Source organism: Labrus bergylta, chromosome 20, assembly GCF_963930695.1.
Source record: "Labrus bergylta chromosome 20, fLabBer1.1, whole genome shotgun sequence".
Lineage (NCBI taxonomy): Eukaryota > Metazoa > Chordata > Actinopteri > Labriformes > Labridae > Labrus > Labrus bergylta.
This window is the reverse complement of record NC_089214.1, coordinates 14161644-14177568: the sequence shown is the minus strand read 5'-3', so window position 1 is coordinate 14177568 and position 15925 is coordinate 14161644. Positions and strand designations below refer to the sequence as shown.

Sequence of the window (15925 nt, the reverse complement as noted above, 5' to 3'; positions counted from 1 at the left end):
CCAGTGTATAAGATGCATTTTTAATACCTATTTGTTTGTCTTAAAAGATGGCTGCGACTTATACACCGTTACGACCAATATAAAATACTGAAACACGTGCTGTCATTACATTGGGTGCAGCAGCCTCTATTACTGCGACCTGACATGTTTAAAAACCTATCCCCATTCATTGTGTATTGAAAGCTGAGTGCACGCTATGCTGGGAAAGACGGCGACACAGACCAGTCTGGCTGTGCGACTTTTTCCACATCTTTTCTTCCTCACAAGGTCATGATCATGCATTTACAGAAAACAGTGGTATATTGTTCCATAAATAAACCTTGTCGAGTGGTCTTTTGATTTAAAGAGTCCTACATCAAAGTAGCAACTTACTCACTTTCCCTGCAGCAGGCTGAGAGCTCAACTACCATACTGTAGCTAGTAGGAGCGCAAGCTCCCGAACGTGAAAAAAGACAGGACATTAAGAGCGACACAGCTGCAAAGAAACTACATGTTGTAGACATCGCTTGAACACAATATAAATCATCACACAGGAAAACAGAGACCTTCAAAACAGGGTGCGTCTTATATACTGGTGCGATTTATATTCCGGATTTTACGGTAATAGACAACAATAATTACAACTGGGAATTTACAAATGCATTCATGCCTTTTTCGTCCTTATAACCCTAATATTGTTTCTTCTGGACTTGCTGAAAGGATAGCTGATTACGACTGCTATTTCATGTACAGAATTGCTGCAACTATGTGATTCCCTGCAACGGCATCTAAGCCCCTAAACACACTGCTCTATTTTTGCTTTTTGGCATCATCTCTTACAACTTCTACTTGTCTCCACCTCATTGCTCTCGTACCGATACACCAATCGGATGTCCTTGTATGGAGAGATCGGGTGTGGTAGTATGCTGATTGCAGGTTACGGGCACGCACCTGTCAATCTTAAAATGATTCTGATTCACTAACACACATAAGGTGGTGAGAACAAAATTGACTGGTACGCATGTGTCATGAATCCGACGGTGAGTTTGCGTAGGCACTTAGTTCATGTGCAGATTAAGAACATTTCTACGCATATATTCGTGAATGATGCCCATTGTCATAATTTGCTCTGGCTTAGTTTTGTATTTTGTGTATTTCAGAGATTAGATGTATTTTTCTTGTTTCTGTTCTCATTCGTTCCTGGTGTTGCTTATTTCCTTTGTATGTTTTTAATCTTAATGTTTCTTATTTTAGCCTTTAGTGTTTCCTGTTTTTATTTTGTAAAATTTCTCTGTACTAGTGTGTATTTTGTTACATTCTTGAGTTCTCTGTCTTCAGTGTTTCCTGATTTAATTTGTAGTTCTTGTGCCCAGTGTTTCTGGTCTTGTATTTCTTCCTGCCTCTTGTGTGTGTTTCCCTCCAGTTCTGATTGCCCTCGTTGTCTTCACCTGTGTCATTGTCTCACCGGTTTTATTACTCCTGTGTATTTAGTCTCAGTCTGTGTCTGAAATCCCTCACTCATTCCCTACTCCATACTCACTATATAGTGAGTTTAATGCAGTGGACTATATAGTGCACTTACTCGCTGGCTGTGGATAATGATGTAATCACTGTCGCACAACTAAGATGCGCTCGTTGACGGCTGGGGACTTACAGGATCACCACTGCAAAACGGTTTGGATTTCAGCAATAACTTATATTATCCTTAGTGAATTGTCTCACAATAATTAATTAAATAAATGTATTATATGTAATTTTTGATAAAGAAATACCAATCATATATTCATGCCACAAGTTATTGGAGTGTCTCTTGCCTGGCATTATCTTTAACGTTTGTTTAAGAAATCATGCTTTTTCCATGTATGCTATTTTAGCTAAATTAATATTTTCAAACAATCAAAAATCTTTTTTATTATGATTTCAGACCTAAGACAGCCTTGTAGTGTGTGGGTCACCACGCCCATGTTCCCCTCCATCTCCCTCCCCCCTTTCCGACCATCTTCAGAAGAGGAGCCGACTAACTTGCTCACTGCAGCCTTCCCATTACTTGCGTCTGTTGAATCCCTTCATCCTGCTGCTTCTTCACTCACCTCCACCCATGCCAAGCCAACTGCTGCTCCGCTCACCCCAGGAAACAGGCAGGTAGCGTCACTGCAGACTCCTCACACCCCGGACACAGATCACTGTACGCCAAAACAACCCGTCAACAGTTTCTACCCCCAGGCTGTCACTCTAATGAACGCTAAACAGTCACAGTGTCAGACCTGCTACTGTAAAAATATCGGTAACCCTTAAACCATCACCCACTGTGAATGTACATAAGACTATTTAAGAAAATAGTCAATTAAACCTATTCCCGCTTTTAAAGCCACTCCCTCGTTACAACATTAATTTCCCTTAATTTTTCAATATAAATTAAAGAATGTGAATGTTTATTGATTCAAATGTATTATGTTTTGTTATTGTACATGCAGGTCTATGTATTGCCTGTCTAATGCTAAGAGAACAAAAGATTCAGACATTAGTTATTACACTGTACAATCAAATACAAATTCAGAGGAAAAATAATAACATAATAAAATGATATCGACCCTTATACTCGTAATGGGCTTAACAGCTAGGCTAACAACAATGAAAGTGTTTGGTTTTTTTTAACAGCCTCACTTTGAACTATCTTCTCAGAGAGTAACATAAGAAAGACGAGTTGCCGAGCGAACGAGCTGCTCCTGCGTTACATTAATCAGCAAACATGCAGAACAGAAAGAGAGAGGTGACACAGAATGCAGGTTTTCAAGAGAGATGAATGAGGGGTATTTCTTTAGTTTCATTTGCTCACAAGTTACCAGAATATGATCAGAGCTACAGGACTTAGCCACTGGAGCACAGCTGCACTGCGCGCTCATCCTGGTGGTCTTCAGTTCTGTCCACACTTCTTACCAGTTTCAGTGGCAGCCTGAGCTTCCACCTGATGAGACAGAAGAAACCCTGGAAAATAAGAGACAAATGCTGGTGGAACTCTTCTCACATGACGTGACAAGTGTTGAGGCTTATGGAAAGCAACTTACTGCTTGCAATGCCAGATGATAAATGCTAATCCAGCACTTGAGGTGAAGCAGCAGCATTTTACTGGTTCATATGTATTTTGTGGTTTATATTGAATCGGTTATAATTTCTAAGTACTTACTGTCTGTCTAGTTTAGTATTGCTCACTAGGGGGCAGCACCCTATAGGTTTGGTGTAATGACCTCACTCTAGCCAGGTGTGAAGGCAGGCTGATCTGACTTAATTGGGAGGCAGACGATGTCATTTGTTTGTGTGAGTAACCGTGGAGGTGAGAGTAGGAAACTTCACAGGCTGAAATTAATGTAGAAAAGACCACAGAGACTCAATTGGTAAGAATTTATTCCTTTTTCATTGTAGTTGTTGAGCATAATCCTTTGTTAGATGATACATGTTTAAATAAGTGACAAGCTCTACAGTTCCTCATGGAGCGGTGCAAAATCTTAATTGTTTGTTTAAGATTGAATTGACTGTGCAGCTCGCTACTTTATGTGTTTGTTTAGATCATTTAAAATGGTGTGATAGTTAGACCGGCATTCTATCACTACTAGAAAGGCCATAGCGGTCATTTTGACTGTTTATGAAGTATTTGCATATCATTTCACTAATCAATATCAAATATAAGAATAAATGGATCTGTAATGTTGTGAAAGTTACAACAAACTTCAGGACACAAACATTTAAATTCTAATGAATTTGAAATTTTAATTGTTTATCGACAACCACGGAAACAGTAGTTTTATTTACAGATACAAACTCGGATTAGATAAATATTCTATTCTTTATGTCTAATCTTCCTTGAATATTAGGGTACAATAACTTTTAAAACGGCATTAATTTGCATAATGTTACCGGCACCAGACCGGCAGCAAAGGTTACACAGGCTAGGGAGCACTGCGTAGCCTAAAATAAATCTGTGGAATGATAAGAGGGCAAACTTTTAGCGTCTTGCTCATGTCAGCTCGTTTATTGTCTGACACATTAACTTTTCCATTGCCAATACATTTCATCAAATAATAAAGTAAGCTCTTTGACAATACAAATTAAAATAAAATACTATTTGACGTAATATACATTCACATACTTCAAAATAGTTTTAAATTAAATACATAAACAGATATACAAAGATATCAAAATAACATTACATACATTTACTTAGACTTCTGCTCCTAGTCTCACAGTTATCTAAGCTTGTACACATACAGCTTCATAAACATGAAATTAGAAACACTCTCCCGCGTGTCTGTACACAACCGTTGTGCAGGAAAATGGCGCCGCTGCGTCACAGTAGCGTTCAACAATGAATGTGACACAGAACACAAAATATCATTATCACCATTACTTTTACTAACAAGCTATTGAAGCTAATACTTTTAACAATGTACAAAACACATATTCCTCTTGTTCGGAACGTTTGCTTTACATTTACTTGAGTTACTTACACTGACGAAACTACTCTCATCTCACTCGGCTCGCGAGGCTAAACTTAGCAACATGCTACATGTCGTGACAAACAGCTACAAACTGATCTTACAAACATACAAAACTGTAGCTCATGTTACAACATGACAGCGAAATTAAACTGCATGTTCATTAGATACAGAACCAGCTTAAAGTTAAGATATAAAGATTCATATTACCTGTGGAATGATAAGAGGACAAACTTTTAGCGTCTTGCTCATGCCAGCTCGTTTATTGTCTGAACTGCGCATGTGCAAGTGATAAAGTCTCTCTAGGAATCCACAGCGGCATAATAGCGCCACCTCCTGGGTAACCTGAATATTACCATGTGAAAATCTGTCATACAATTAGAATAGCTCATTAAATATTACAAAAAATTAGGGGGGGTGTCTGTTTTAATAAAAACTTTATATGTCGCGTTTTCAACCTCCTACAATAACAAAAATGTAAACATGAAAACGCATTGAAAACCTATACCTCAAATGCCCAAAACGACCGTCTATGAACACCATTTGAAAAATCGCGAAACTGCAGGAAAACGAACTTAATAAGAAAACATTTTTTGTGAGAACAGATGTCATGCTTTAAATTATAGGAAACATATTGGGCTGAAAAATCACAAGGGAGTAGCCTATTCTCCAGCTCACTTACGCAGAGAGGGGGGGGGGATAAACACGCAGCTGCTAAACAATTAGCTACGCGCAGTCAACACAGGTTACCTCTACCTTCCATGTGCAGCTCCCACACACTACCTTTTGACATTTGTTACAAGTGTCCCTTGTTTTATTTTTCTTGCAGTGTTTCCGAATTTGCCACTGCCGTCTCCTCTCCATTTGTTGCAGCTCCTGCCTGACCCCTGGCCCTTGTCGCACTGTCTGTGTGCCTTTTGCTCTCGTGTGGTCGGAACGAAGTTCATTTGCGAGCCACATGATGAAGTTCCTCCCTGACATCCCCTCAGTCGTGCACTGCTTGAACAGGATGGAAGCATTTATAGCAGCCAGGTCAAGAATATTGTAAAAGACTACTCGCCATCAGCATGTGCCTGCTTTCACGGAGTATTTCCTCGCCATTTGGTCAAGCACATCTACTCCCACCTTGGTTCTGTTGTAGTACATGATTATCTCCAGTTTTATCTTAGTTTTAAGGAGCTGTTTGCATGGTTAATGCTCTTATGTTATTTACATGTATATCCTGTTTGTGAGAGGTTAATTTCATAACATTTGGGTAAGTTAACACTTTCCCCGCCAGAGTATTCTATGGTTACCAGCCAGCGCCAGCATTTTTGATCATATTCACCAATCTTTGAAGACCCTTTCTTTTGAATACATCAAAAGAAAGAGCAGAGCTTCTGTTTTCATAAACAAAAAAATATTTTATTCTAGCTGCATTCATTATTTTTTTTTTTTTATATCAGCACTTGAATATTGGCAATTTTCATAAAAAAACAATTTCGGACAAAAAGCTGAGAAAACAGCACTTTTGTAAAAGACACTTATTTTCAAGCAGTAAAATTGACTTTATGTTTAGGTTTTACAAATGGAAGGAGATGTCAGCGCTGGTCTCAGCCTGGAAGGTGACGAAGTGCAGGTAGGATGACGGGGAGGTAAATGAGGCAGCGTTCCAGTAGTTATCAGTGAGAAATGAGACAAATTTACAGATCAGGACAATATGATCCCACATGCAACTACCATGCTCTCCATTGTCACTCTGGTTAAAATGTTCTGATCCGATCAGCTACAGAATAAATTCATTGTCAAAATAAGTATATATCCAATATTCTTTTTATCTGGAAACACTATCATCTTTTCTCAATAAAACGTTCACTTATGTCATGTCTCAATATAGTAACAACATATTCATCCCCTTTAACTCCATTTCTGTGCAAAGGTTTTAATATACTGTAACATCCTGAAACTTCAATAGAAAGTTGATTATATCAAATAGGAAATGCTTCTTTTGCTCTACATGAAGACTGGAAAGGGGACAAACTGAGATGGACAATGTATTGCAGGATTCTTTGATGACAACTTTTCTAATGACTTTCATGAAGTGAAACCAGCAGCGGCTAATGAAGACAAAGTATGTTGAATAGCTGCTGATTGATGAAGTGACTCTCTGCTGTCTCCTCTCACCTCATGTTACCATGTCTCTGTCTCTCTTCTATCACTCAAGGAAGATGAAGTGTAGGGAGGAAAGAAAAGGAGAAGAAAGGATAGAGGGATGGATTCGAGGAAAGAGGCCAGACACGGGTGAGAGGACAGAATATTGAAGAAGTGAAGAAGAGAGTAAAGTCATGCAAAGGTGAGGAGGAGGAGCATGGGGCATTTGGAGGGCAGAGGGAGAGGAGAAGTGTTGAGGCTAATGTGTTTTTAGTTGTTTGTGATCTCTTTGATGCCTCAGAGGATTGACCTCTGACCCTCCATCATAAGCCCAGAGAAGCAGAAGGTAGAAAGAGATATGTGTATCAGCATTGGGTGTTCACAGCAAGTAATGGTGACTTTGAATACGTTCTGACATTAATACTCTGCAAGATGGCATCTCAACACTTTCTTTGTCAAACCAACAGTAGACAACCATTTTTTTCCCATGATGGGGAAAAAAAGAAGTAAAGTAAAATCAACCCATGCAGTCACAACAGATGGCTGATCACCACTCAGTCTGGTTCTGCAGTTTTCCCTTTGAACTGTTGCCATTTGTTTGCTTATTGGGAGATTAAAGGTCTCTGTGTATATATAATTAAATAATATTGTGTATAAATGAAGTCATGAGATTACTTTATGACTTTCTCCTCCCTTTCTTTTTTTTTTTTTTTTTTTTTAGGTAAAAATGTATTAATTATGAAATCACTTGATTTCTTGATTGTTGATCAATCTAGTTGATTGTTAGTCAAGCTAGTAATCAATGAAATAAAGTAAGATTATTTTAGTTTCACTTTGGTACTTTTAAGTGTCTATTTTTGTTCTATTAATGCGTAAAAACGTGTTTATAAGGGTTATGTTTGCTGATGTGAGTGGCTATGTAATTCTGTGTGTGTGTGCATGTATGTATCTCCTGGTTTAGTTTGATAAGCGCTCCCTTTTGACCGTCGCTGAACTCCTCTCCTCCTCGCTTCACATCCCATCACCAGGGGCAACGGCAGACAGCAGCCCAGCACATAGACGCACACAAACTCACACATATGAACACACATGGACCACCTACTGATGTTGTCTTTGTGATAAGGGTTGAACTTTGAACACTGTTCATTTCTCTACAGGAGGAACAGCCTGTTAGTGAAGAGGGCTAATTGAGGCAGGTGAACTCAGTAAGTAATCATTTTACATCAAAGAAACGAGCCCCGATAGTTGTAGAACTCATTTGTAAAACCACTAACTTATTACTAAAGGATGTTTGATGACTGCAGCATGTGAAGATACTACAATTATAGGATTAGAAAAGATTTTAACAATGAGAAGAAGAGGCAGTAATACTAGAAACACATTGCACTTGTGTAGGATATTTTGTGTATTGCAAAAATACATTGTAAATTGACTTATTTTATTTATTATGCATTTTATGTTTCTGCAATATATCTTGCACCCAAGATAGGTAAAGAAAAGATCATAGTAGCAACAAACTCCAATCAATTGTGTACAATACACACTCACTGGATAAAAAAAAAAGTATCCTCATCTGACAAACAGCACCTGCATTCCTCATGTGGTTAACAGTATAGACGTTGGTTACAAGAAAACATTATTTTTTAAACTGGTTCACTTTAATATGGAACTAACAAACAGCTCAATAGCACCAAAAGTCACACTTCCTGGGATGTGTATTTGAAATATATGGAATTAGACTTTAAGCAAGGGAGTAAAACGAAGGTTGACGAAGACAAAGTAAAAAGAAAAAGGACCCAAGGAAATAGAGTGAGAGCTTGCAGGCGAGTCATGCGTCAGATTAAAGGAGGGAGAACGTGAGAGAAGATCTATGTTTTTAGGAGGAAAGAGGAACTAAAAACGTGGGGGTTGACAAACTGTGTTGGAGAGGAAACAGCATTAGAGGAATGAACACGGAAGCCAAATCATAAACCTCTGATTGCTCCTGTGCCAGATCCACAGATGCAGCCGATTGGCTTGGCTCTGTGGCACATTAAATGTCCCATACTGAAATGTTTATCCAACAAATGTTGCAGAAACCCATCCAGCAAATCGATGTCTTCACTAACCTACTGAGACACCACAAAAATACTCAACTTTTTATGACACAGATTGACCCATGTTCAATTAAAATATGACATGAACAGCCATCTGCTGTAGCAAACAGGTGAAGAGCAGCCTTAGAAAACAGATTTATTTAGTGTTACTATAACCTAGCGTGTTGGATCAAACCATTTGACATTTACACACAAAAACTAGAAAGTATGTCAACTCTGTCAACGACTCCAAATGCTGAAAAAAATCACCTCTTCATCTAAATGCCTGTCTATCATTGTGTGCAGTGCTATGGACTTTACAGTTTAGCCAAGAGTGTGTTAGATCTACTCTGAGGAAGTCTGTCGCCTCTGTTGCTGAGTCACTTACAGTTTTTTACGATGACCATTTTTTCAATACTTTTAACAATTTTCCTAAACTCTTAACACAGTTAGCAAAACATCCGCCTGTGTAGACTATACAATTAACATATTTCTTGTTGCTTTGACACAAAATGCATACATTAAACACAAATTAAAAATAATTTAACTTATTTTGCATACAAGCGCTTTTTACTGCCAATTTTACAAATGCTTTCACACAGTATGTCAGAACAGATGACATCATCTTCTAAACCTAACTTATAGACTAAAGTCTAAGTGAATAGCTGTTCATATTGTAGAGTGAAACACAAATATATTCCATGTATTTTTTTCCATAGCTACTGAGAAACAGCTGATTGAAGTTATGCAAAAAGATGAATCACAACTGATTCCCATTTAGGAAACACACTCGGGTGTATACAGTAAAAAATTACCTCTTTGGGCTGATCCTGTGTGGAAAAGGAACAATATAGAGCAACACAAAGAAAGTAAGAAAAATGCCGGCACAAGGGAGAACAAGACGAGTACCAGGACAAGGGAGAGCAGTGGGGCAAGGGAGAGGAACGACTGGACTGCCTCCTTTAGCAGCCTGCGCCTTGAGGACAAGGCTTCCTTTCTGGGTTGAAGTTGGTTAGCGGTGGCCGATGGGGACAGTTTCTTTCCTGATAGCAACGCACCGGTCAGCGGGGGGAAGTCGTTTAGGTCCTCCGTGTTGTAACCTTCTGCCGGCGGTTCAGGGAGAGCAGCCGAACAGCGGTCAGCGGAAGCCCAATGCACCGGGGTCATGAGTTTAGTTAAAAAAAATATTGACACGTGTTCTGCCCTCAGGTCTCTAAGTAAACTGTTCCACAGACAGGTGCCATAGTAATAAAACATGCCTCAATGAAGGATTTAGTGTTGGAGCTGGGAACAACTAAAGAGCACTTAGATGAGACCTGAAGGCTCTAGTAGGCTCTTACGTTAAAAGTAAATCAGATAAATAGGTGGGAGCAAGGCCATTAAAGGGATACTTCACCCGTTGAAACATTAATCTGTATTGACATTGGGTCATATATGTAGTAGAAATGTGAACTACATTTTGAAGTTGGTGCATTTTGAAGTTGGACACCAAATCCCAGAATGCACAGCACTGCAGGCCACTCCCACTAAGGTCAGAATCAGAATCAGAAATACTTTATTAATCCCAGAGGGAAATTCATGCTCATATACATGAGCTGCATACTCAGCCAGGTTTCAGTTGGATCATTTTAGCTTGATTTAGAAGGGGCCTGTGATCACATGTGTCTTGCTGAAAATCTGCATCCAGTCCAAATGGCTGTTTACCTGATACTGCCGACTCTGTCTACAAAAATATTTTTTTAATTATGCGGTATACGTGGATGCAGATGTTACCCTTAGAAATGCAAAACATAGTGTCAGAAAAGGACCTTAAGAGCCAAAAGTACATCTTTGTACCTGAAGTTTGTTGTCGTCATTGAGAAACAAGATGATTTAGATGCAAACAATGAACAGCTTGTTTGTGAAGATGAAGAAAGACAAATGAATGCATTTAATCAGGGAACCACATATTGTTGTTAGTTCATGGTTCAGCAAACAAGTCGCTCATTAAATAACTGTGTGCATCTCTGCTACAGTCATTCGAACAGACTCTCGTAGAATGTATTACTGCTGCGCTTTCATAACTCCAGAAAGAAACTCAAACTCAGTCACTGGAACAGAAGCTGTCTGTCCATAGACACAATCCCAAATCAAACTCATATTTTAAATCAAAACTTTCTCTGCATGGCACAGCTCTACTCAGTTTGGTTGGCAATAGTTATAAACTATGAATAATTCTGAAAGAAAATGTTGATTAAAGTTGTTAATAGAATCTTGTACCTGGTACTTTTCTGGATGTTCCAGCCACGGCAGGACTTTATTTTGGTTGACAATGTAAAGACATTAATGTTGACATTGATTTCTAAAGCACTTTTTGAATAATTAAAAAGGGAGATCATATTTATCTCACAGCATTGATGAAAAATGTATGTAGAAAAATTAGGATGCAACCCATCATGATATCAAAACAAAGATGATAATCGTAATCGAAAACAAGTTGTGACACCAGTAAAGATACACAGCCCCAATCATCAGATTATGCCAGCCAGATGAGCATTTACGTCATTTCTGTGATACATGGCATCCTTCCCAACCTATTACACCACGCATTAACTGAAAACACATTTTATTACATAACTAAATGTGAGTACATTTCAATGAGTAAACTACATTACTGTAGTCAAAGTTTTTGCTTATGGTTGTGATGTGTTGAAGGAACAATAAATGCTTAGGTATATCCCCCTGCCTCAAGCTCAGCAGTGACTTTATCTGCAAGGGAAAATGACGGATAAATTGCATCTCTTGACAGTCTATCAAACTTGATATGCATTGCCATCTTTTACCCAAGAAGTGTTCAATCATTATGAAGAAATGAAAGATTAAAAGACAGAATTGTTGCTCTTCCCTGCCTCAACATATCAAGAATATATTTGTAATATACAATTATCAAGTGGAAATGTGCAAATTTGACAGATCGTGAAAGATTTCATTCGCATATTGGAAAATTGGCCCCATAAAGCATATGTGGCATATTGAGATTGCTCAGCAGATAACAGGTAGCAGATTTGCATTCATCAGATGTAAGAAGAGAGAGGTGAGAGACAGTTACGATGAAAAGTATGCAGGTAGGGGGGAACCTAGATGACAAGTAGGCCTACTGATATGGTGATGATCAGCCGATTGCGGATGTGTGATCCTGGGGATAATGGTATCGTCTGACGTCTATCGTCTGAAGGAATGCACATTTCCTTCACCCTGGTAACAAATCAGGGCACAGGAAAGCTCTGCTGCCAGTCAAAATTAAAAATCACATCCTGGAGAACAGCATATATGTGAACCAGTGCTCTTCCCTCAGTGCAAAAGAAAAGTCTGAAGGATTTTTGTTTCAGCAGAAGAAATATTACCTTCTGCACAAAAATAGAAAGAGGGATAGATATATTGTAATAACAAAAATGGACCATTTCTTTTGCCTTCTTTGATCTCCTTTTTTAGTGACATTTCTGACCACAGTCCTCTGAGGAAGATTCTTTTTTTGATATATTTAATGACATTTTGCAATTCAGATTCTCAGTAGGCCTTGAGGCAGGGTTGGTCAGATTTTCTGGTTGAACACATTCAAAACTTGTGAGCTCTGAAAAAGGAACAAAGAAAATCAGTCATCTGTAGCAGTTGTAAGCCTGTAAAAACTTTGACCAATGTCTGCCACGAGGTCCCATTTTGATGAACCAATCATGCCTCCCTGTCTACCTGCTCTTCTCTAATCCTTGCATGTACTAGCCCACACTCCAAGCATGAGCTGAGGTCTGCTTCTGGACCAGTGGTGCTTTTGCATGTAAGTGAGGGGCATGGCTTTTGAGGGAACACAGAGGGGAGGGGTGGGTGCAGACAAAGCACTGAATAATGCTTTGCAAAAGCTGTTATTGTTAACTACCTTGGCTACAACATGTTGTTCAAACGATAGCTTGTTTAGCTCCAAGCCAAACAAGCCACTCCACTTGGTTATTCCACACTGCTCAACATGAGCAGTGGTGGACTTTATCTTTAGGCATAGGTAGGCAATTGCCTGGGGCCCCTGAACTGCAAGGGCTGTTCTCATTGTTCGCATCTTACCATGCTTTCTCATCTGTCAACACCAAGCAGCAGCCTCCAGGGTTGAAAAATGAAGCCATGTGCAAGTGCAAAATCCTGCAGTTCGTCGAGGGTCTACTTGAGGCTGGCTGCAGGAGCCCCAGAAGTCACTTACAAATTGCCAGTTTTTCAAGCAGAAATTAACATGTTAACTGCCTTGTTCAAAAAACTGCCACCGATGAGCCTCAGGAGCTCCGTGCTGTAACAGATGGATGACGTCACTCGGGCTTTGGCTCATTAATATTTACGGTCACATCCACAGGCTGCGTTTACAGGCACCACTCATTAAAAAAGACCCATTATTATATGCTTTTTTTCCCAGGGGAATTGGATTAACGTGTAGATGCAGTGTGTTTTGGCTGAGTTAAGTTGTGATTTGACATTAAAGTTACAGCAGTACACAGTTGTGTATCAGGACCCTGTGAAGATACCAAAAGACACTAGACCTTTCCTGTGGGCCCTAGTAGTATGGGATCTAATAGTGAAGATTTAATGGAGTCACATTCAGAATTGAGATATAACCTGTTTGCATTTGTGTATGCCATGGCACCACCAATTTGTAAGTGCTTCATGCATAAGGTGACAAATTGTGTACATTTTACACAGTAAAAGTGCTCATGAAATGAATTATTGTGCATGTAAAGGACAATGGTCATGAATTTTATGTGTTTGCTTTTATTTGCAAACCAGAAGGAATATGCACACATGCAAGAATTATCAGTTATCAGTACTATCAGTACTACAGCTGCCACCTGTTCTCGTATTGAATGCGAGTGGATAGCGCCCTGCGTTCAACACAGTCCTTCGAACAGAGATCAAGCAATCTCTCAGCAGATCTGACCCCATAGTTGGCTGTGACAAAGTCTGCACAGTAGGGGAAACCACGTTCTCCCCGGCCAAAGGGGGGCCACCAGGAGCAGCCTGTGGCCCTCCTGGAGAACCCTCTGAAGCACCGCCTGTATCAGTGGAAGCAGGGGGAAAGCATAGAGGGGACCCCCTGGCCAGTCGGGAGCCAGGGCATCCTGACCTAGTGGGCTGTTTACCTCTGTGTTGGAGAACCAGAGGGGGCACTGAGTTATTGCCTCTGAAGCAAAGAGGTCCACTTTTGCCCTGCCAAAATGGTACCAGATGCTGAGCACCACCTCCAGATGTAAACTCCACTCAACCGGAGAAGGCTCACCCCAAGACAGAAAATCTGCCACCTGGTTTCTTTCTCCGGGTAGGTACACCGCCCTCAGACTGGCCAGGCAGGGGGCTGCCCAATTCAACAGGTTCCGTGCCACGCACAGCAACCCTGCGGACCTGGTGCCCCCCTGGTGATTTATATGAGAAACCGCTGGGATGTTGTCCAAACGCACTAGGACATGCTTCCCTCTGAGGCATGGCATAAAATGCCTCAGAGCCAGGTGCACAGCCCGTAGTTCTAAAACGTTGATGTGGTCTGTGCAGGCCTGAGCAGACCACTGCCCCTGAGCAGTTCGGTGTTGCCATACCGCGCCCCACCCTGAGAGTAGAGAGTAGAATCCTCCGGGCTGAGCCATGGGGTCTACCGGCTCGATGGCACCCTTGACCAAAAGGGTAGAAAGCTCTTCGTAGAGAGCAAGGGCTTTTGCCGGGTCGCCTATGATGGTCATCTTGACCTGGCCAATGGCTGGGGGCCGGCATCGGAACTGCAGTCTTTATCCCTGGGCTAGAGTGGGAACTACCCAAGCGTCTGGTGTTGAAGCAGCCCAGTAGCTGAGCTGGGAAAAACAGCCGACAGCCGGCCCCAAGGCCTCAGGGGCTGGCCCCCCGGCCTCTAAAGGCTCTGGGGGGGGCGGCGATTGGAGTCCCAGGTCCGAGGCTGTCTGGAGGGCAGGCGATCGGGGACCCAAAAGTATTGGGCTGCACGACGGCCAGGATGCTGTGCTGGGCGCTGAGGCTGCTGGTGACCACTGGCACCAGCTTGGGACTGAAACCGGCGCTGAGGGACCACAGTACTCCTAGGCCTAACATGGGGAGGCAAGCTCCTGCTGAGACCAGAGAGCTGCTGCCTGGTCTGTCTAGCCTGAATAGACCGTTCAAGGGCCTCTAGAGCTGCTGATCCGAACAGCTCCCCAGGCTCCACTGGAACACTGCGCAGGATCCTCCTGCTTGCCTCAGTGAGGGGCGACTGCGCTAACCAATCCTGGCAGAGAGCCTGGACGAGTGTGGACATCACCCGTCCCAACTCCCGAGACATCAGCGCGAACGCCTGGAGGGACGCATCACAAAGACCATGCACTGATGAATCAGGTGCCGTCTCCGGCAGGGAGGCTGACAGGGCAAGTAAAAGGTGGGACATCGAGTTCCCTATCCACCCCATACGGGCTCCTGCCTCATAAGCCCTAGACAGGAGGTCGTCTGTCACCCTGCATTGAGGTCGGGGACACCGCGCATCACACCTAAGGGCCTCATCGGGAGAAACAATAAGAGCCGCAATTGCTGGCTCTACTGCCGGCATGTGGCCCAACCCGAACTTGGCCGCATCCTGTATAGCTGCAAGAGCCCAGCCATCTGAGGTAGCGTGGGAGAGGGCCTTCGAATCTCTCCAGCACGCGTGCAACTCTCTTGAGAGGGTGCATCCCCCCCATACTCCCCAAACTCTATGGCAGATGCCGCCATTGAGAGGATGTCCTCCTCAATAACTGTAGTGGCATCAGGAGGAGCAGGCATGACCACACTGACCCTACTAGCCTCAGTCTGCCTTGCGAAAAAGGCAGCCTTCATCTGATCTGCCGTAAGCTGGTCCACCCTGGAAGGGAGTTTGGACTGCTTCCGGTTAGAGACGCCCACAGTCTCAGCAGCTCTACGCTTTAACCGGCCAGGAGGGATCATAACCGGCCCCTGAGCCAGAGTCAGTCACTTCAACCAAATGACAATGAGGCAAAACTTAATGGGGGGTAGGAGCGCAAACGCTGCCTCCACGCCGAAAAAAAAGGGCAGGCACCAACAACAGGTGCTGCCGGTAGTAACAGTTAACGCAAGCGAAAACGCGAGCCTTACACGAAGTGCTGTCAACAAAACAACACGGGCGCAAACGAGTTGCTACCCCCCGCCGTTAGCGGTTAGCTCCGGCGGACACAACGTAGCTAACCGTAACAAACAGAAATTAAAGTAAGCTGG

General features: G+C 41.9%; 1 long non-coding RNA gene across 1 annotated transcript; it reads left to right on the top strand.

Moving 5' to 3' along the window:
• The first annotated feature begins 1433 nt into the window (after positions 1 to 1433).
• Positions 1434 to 6329, top strand: LOC136177177 (uncharacterized). Its single transcript, XR_010664811.1, has 3 exons — positions 1434 to 1653; positions 1904 to 2121; positions 5299 to 6329. It is a non-coding gene; the product is annotated as an uncharacterized lncRNA (long non-coding RNA).
• The last annotated feature ends 9596 nt before the right edge of the window (positions 6330 to 15925 follow it).